This window comes from Schistocerca serialis, chromosome 1 (genome assembly GCF_023864345.2).
Source record: "Schistocerca serialis cubense isolate TAMUIC-IGC-003099 chromosome 1, iqSchSeri2.2, whole genome shotgun sequence".
In the NCBI taxonomy this organism is placed as follows: Eukaryota; Metazoa; Arthropoda; class Insecta; order Orthoptera; family Acrididae; genus Schistocerca; species Schistocerca serialis.
In genome coordinates this window covers 967,118,555-967,124,554 of record NC_064638.1, presented here as the reverse complement: position 1 = coordinate 967,124,554, position 6,000 = coordinate 967,118,555, and positions in this window count along the sequence as shown.

The following is a 6,000-nucleotide window of genomic DNA, read 5'->3' as shown; positions in this document are numbered from 1 at the left end:
TCTTCTCTGTCATTTCTAATACCCAATACACAGCGTCCCAAAACTTTTTCATCTACTCCTTCCTCTACAACCATATTCCTGTCCCCCCCACGACTGTTACATTTTATTCTCCATTTACTTGCCGTTCAATATTGTATGTTCTCTGTCTCTTCATCTTCCGACGTCTTTTTGCTGTCGATTCTGAATAGAACATCCCTGTTCAGTGTAGCTCACTCTCTGCCCTTCCTTCCTATTCAACGAATCCTTCTCCAGTTAGGCCATTTTCTACCGCTGTTGATATTACCCTGTACTCATGCGACCACGATTCCTTATCTTGTTTCCATTTCAGTTCATTGCGCTCTTAATATCAAGACTGAGACTTAGGGTTTCCCTTTGCAGATTTTCTAGCTTCCACGCTCCGTCCAATTTTTTCTCATGGTTACCTTCCCCTTGGAAGCCCCTCCCGGAGATCCGAACAGGGGACTATTCGCGAATCTTATGCCAGTTGAAAGATCATCATACAGCTTTTTTTTCAATTACAGGCTACATATCCCGCCTTGTACATCCTTATGCCGTTGGTCATTGCTGATCGTTCAGCCCTGAACTTCTGACCACTCCTTCGGCCCCTTTGATGAGGCTGATGGCTGAATAAGGCTAATTTCTTATGCCTGAAGTCTCATAATTTTTGTTCGAAAATTAAACAGCGGTTGAGTTCGAACTGGGACCAAGGACGTTTTGATTCCTAATCAAAGACACTACCGCGAGACGAAGAGCGAATATCTATTAACTGATAACATACTTAATTTGATATGTAGTGAGCCGCCAATAGAATAGCTCATAGCCCAGTTTACCAAAGGCAGTTAATCACATATTAAAATATTACGAATATTACGATCCCGGTATTTTTCTTTGTTACCGAGCAGGAGAACAACACCCATATTTTTTTTTTTTTTTTTTTTTTTTTTTTTTTTTTTTTTCATCAGTCTACTGACTGGTTCGATGCGGCCCGCCACGAATTCCTTTCCTGTGCTAACCTCTTCATCTCAGAGTAGCACTTGCAACCTACGTCCTCAATTATTTGCTTGACGTATTCCAATCTCTGTCTTCCTCTACAGTTTTTGCCCTATACAGCTCCCTCTAGTACCATGGAAGTCATTCCCTCATGTCTTAGCAGATGTCCTATCATCCAGTCCCTTCTCCTTATCAGTGTTTTCCACATATTCCTTTCCTCTCCGATTCTGCGAAGAACCTCCTCATTCCTTACCTTATCAGTCCACCAAATTTTCAACATTCGTCTGTAGCACCACATCTCAAATGTTTCGATTTTCTTCTGTTCCGGTTTTCCCACAGTCCATGTTTCACTACCATACAATGCTGTACTCCAGACATACATCCTCAGAAATTTCTTCCACAAATTATGGCCGGTATTTGATATTAGTAGTCTTCTCTTGGCCAGAAATGCCTTTTTTGCCGTAGCCAGTCTGCTTTTGATGTCCTCCTTGCCCCGTCTGTCATTGGTTATTTTACTGTGTGGGTAGCAGAATTCCTTAACTTCATTCACTTCGTGACCATCAATCCTGATGTTAAGTTTCTCGCTGTTCTCATTTCTACTACTTCTCATTACCTTCGTCTTTCTCCGATTTACTCTCAAACCACACTGTGTACTCATTAGACTGATCATTCCGTTCAGCAGATCATTTAATTCTTCTTCACTTTCACTCAGGATAGCAATGTCATCAGCGAATCGTATCATTGATATCCTTTCACCTTGTATTTTAATTCCACTCCTGAACCTTTCTTTTATTTCCATCACTGCTTCCTCGATGTACAGATTGAAGAGTAGGGGTGAAAGGCTACAGCCTTGTCTTACAGCCTTCCTAATGCGAGCACTTCGTTCTTGATCGTCCACTCTTATTATTCCCTCTTGGTTGTTGTACATATTGGATATGACCCGTCTCTCCCTATAGCTTACCCCTACTTTTTTCAGAATCTCGAACAGCTTGCACCATTTTATATTGTCGAACGCTTTTTCCAGGTCGACAAATCCTATGAAAGTGTCTTGATTTTTCTTTAGCCTTCCTTCCATTATTAGCCGTAACGTCAGAATTGCCTATCTCGTCCCTTTACTTTTCCTAAAGCCAAACTGATCGTCACCTAGCGCATTCTCAATTTTCTTTTCCATTCTTCTGTATATTATTCTTGTAAGCAGCTTCGATGCATGAGCTGTTAAGCTGATTGTGCGATAATTCTCGCACTTGTCAGCTCTTGCCGTCTTCGGAACTGTGTGGATGATGCTTTTCCGAAAGTCAGATGGTATGTCGCCAGACTTATGTATTCTACACACCAACGTGAATAGTCGTTTTGTTGCCACTTCCCCCAACGATTTTAGAAATTCTGATTGAATGTTATCCATCCCTTCTGCCTTATTTGACCGTAAGTCCTCCAAAGCTCTTTTAAATTCCGATTCTAATACTGGATCCCCTATCTCTTCTAAATCAACTCCTGTTTCTTCTTCTATTACATCAGACAAATCTTCACCCTCATAGAGGCTTTCAATGTATTCTTTCCACCTATCTGCTCTCTCCTCTGCATTTATCAGTGGAATTCCCGTTGCACTCTTAGTGGTGCCACCGTTGCTTTTAATGTCACCGAAGGTTGTTTTGACTCCTGTATGCTGATTCTGTCCTTCCGACAATCATATCTTTTTCGATGTCTTCACATTTTTCCTGCAGCCATTTCTTCTTAGCTTCCCTGAACTTCCTATTTATTTCATTCCTCAGCGACTTGTACTTCTGTATTCCTGATTTTCCCGGATCATGTTTGTACTTCCTCCTTTCATCAATCAACTGAAGTATTTCTTCTGTTACCCATGGTTTCTTCGCAGCTACCTTCTTTGTAACTATGTTTTCCTTCCCAACTTCTGTGATGGCCCTTTTTAGAGATGTCCATTCCTCTTCAACTGTACTGCCTACTGCGCTATTCCTTATTGCTGTATCTATAGCGTTAGAGAACTTCAAACGTATCTCGTCATTCCTTAGTACTTCCGTATCCCAATTCTTTGCGTATCGATTCTTCCTGACTAATGTCTTGAACTTCAGCCTACTCTTCATCACTACTATATTGTGATCTGAGTCTATATCTGCTCCTGGGTACGCCTTACAATCTAGTATCTGATTTCGGAATCTCTGTCTGACCATAATGTAATCTAATTGAAATCTTCCCGTATCTCCCGGCCTTTTCCAAGTATACCTCTTCCTCTTGTGATTCTTGAACAGGATATTCGCTATTACTAGCTGAAACTTGTTACACAACTCAATTAGTCTTTCTCCTCTTTCATTCCTTGTCCCAAGCACATATTCTCCTGTAACCTTTTCTTCTATTCCTTCCCTTACAACTGCATTTCAGTCGCCCATGACTATTAGATCTTCGTCCCCCTTTACATACTGCATTACCCTTTCAATATCCTCATACACTTTCTCTATCTGTTCATCTTCAGCTTGCGACGTCGGCATGTATACCTGAACTATCGTTGTCGGTGTCGGTCTGCTGTCAATTCTGATTAGAACAACCTGGTCACTGAACTGTTCACAGTAACACACCCTCTGCCCTACCTTCCTATTCATAACGAATCCTACACCTGTTATATCATTTTCTGCTGCTGTTGATATTACCCGATACTCATCTGACCAGAAATCCTTCTCTTCCTTCCACTTCACTTCACTGTCCCCTACTATATCTAGGTTGAGCCTTTGTACTTCCCTTTTCAGATTTTCTAGTTTCGCTGCCACGTTCAAGCTTCTGACATTCCACGCCCCGACTCATAGAACGTTATGCTTTCGTTGATTATTCAATCTTTTTCTCATGGTAACCTCCCCCTTGGCAGTCCCCTCCCGGATCCCGGAGATCAGAATGGGGGACTATTCCGGAATCTTTTGCCAATGGAGAGATCATCATGACACTTCTTCAATTACAGGCCACATGTCCTGTGGATACCCTTAAGAAGTTCTTAAAGTTAGTTGACATTTCTTTACTTTAGTTGCTAAATCCATACTGCTACAAAATATGGCTGAGATCCGTGAGCAGTAGGAATACCTGATTCGGGTCGCATACGGCCCGAGGGCAGCTGATTGACAACCATTGATCTTGAATGTTCAGTAATTTAGATGACGCGATATTATGCCAAAGTACGAATAACAATAGTCTTATGTTTGGCCCATGATTTCGATTAACCCACGCTTTAAAAAGGCAAATAGTTACAAAGCCCAAAATGCCAACACTGATTGTTCCCAAAATTCAATCAATGATTGAAGCATTATGGTTCCAAAAGGAAGCATTGTTGTGTGGTGCAGTCAGCATCTCCGAGGACCTATACAGACTACTACTCACAAAACACCAAAATATCAGAGGTGCAAGGCTCACCTTACGATATGGAAACAGAGACCGACAGTGGCATTCTGAGTGTGCTGGCAGATTCACCTACGATTTGGGAAACATGTGGCGTGATAATCTGTATTCTAGTTTTGCGAAATACAAATTTCAATTGTTAAAATTTTTCATTTGTCTGTAAAATCCTGTGTTGCAATTTCGACCGTATGGCGATTACAAACTGAAAATTGTGCCTGATAACGACCTCCTTTTGTGTATTACACTCTTTGAATTGCATTGTAAATATGTTACTCGTAATCTGCTTAATTCTTGCTCCCACCCGTAATACTGTGTGGGGTAAATCATTCCATACTTGTTTTTGTTTCATATGAAGTAGAAGCGGTATTCGGTGCATATTATTCTGTGATTCACGTCTGTTTTTTACTTTTCACGAATAAGCGTGAGCCGCTCGATTCAAATGCATTGCAAGTCTATAGCTCGTATTCTGTTTTTCTTCCGTCGGTTTTTCTCTCTGTCGCATTTGATAGAGGCCTCCTGAAGTTTCACTGAATTATGATAAAATGTAGTGCTTCTAGTACTTAATAATAAGGTGTGAAACATTTGGGTAATAACTTTCATATTTTTCTCATTTGAATGCTCTAGTCACCAAGACTACAAAGCGCATGGCCTACTGATCTACATCTACATCCCAACTGTGCAAGCCACAGCGAAATGCATGGCACTGTGTGGCAAGAAGCAACACCACTGAAAGCTGTATTACATACTCATTGCGAGACAAGATGCAATAAAGCTGAACACCGATATTGTCAAATTCTGCTAACATGGAGTTCTCCATTAAATTAGAGACAGTACGGAAAATGAATGCATAGAAAAATAATGTATATGGAAATCAATATGGTTAAAATGCGTTTAAATCTAACGGTTCACACACAGAATCGTAAGCAGTAATAGCTACCCGTAAGTCTACAGAACACCATGCAAAGTAAACGGCTTCTATTTTATGTGAAACAGAAACAAATATGATATCATTTACTCTATCCAATATTACGGATGCGATCAAAACGCAGTCAGATAACGAGAAACATATTTACAAAGGAATTCAAAGACTGCAGTACACGCGAGAAGTCTTAATCAGAACCAAAATGTGACGAAATCTGCTTCTGTTAACTACGAAAAAAAAATGATAAATAAAAACGTGGAAGACTAAAAATCAGCCAATGAGAAAGCGAGATGATGGACTAATAAAATTGCAGTGCTCTGGCAGTGAACCAAGATCGTGTTACAGAAAGACCCTGTACTTGTTTCACGTCTATATTGCTACTACCACAATCATGCCAATGTTCAGTTTATATTAATGACTCATGTGTTGCATGATGTACCGGATATCTTCAGTTCAAAGTAGCTATCCCGCTGAGTCGTCAAACAGATAGTAATACAGCTAACCATAATATGCAGAACGAACTGCAGGGTGTCTGACTAATGTAGGTCGGATAGAGGACAGTGGATCAAACAAATAAACCTAACAAACAGCGATTCGCAAAGCATTGGTTTTCCCAGAACGATGTATTACTACTGAGTACAGGAACACCTTATAAGAGAGGCCCTAACATCCAAACTGCAGACATACACTTTAAG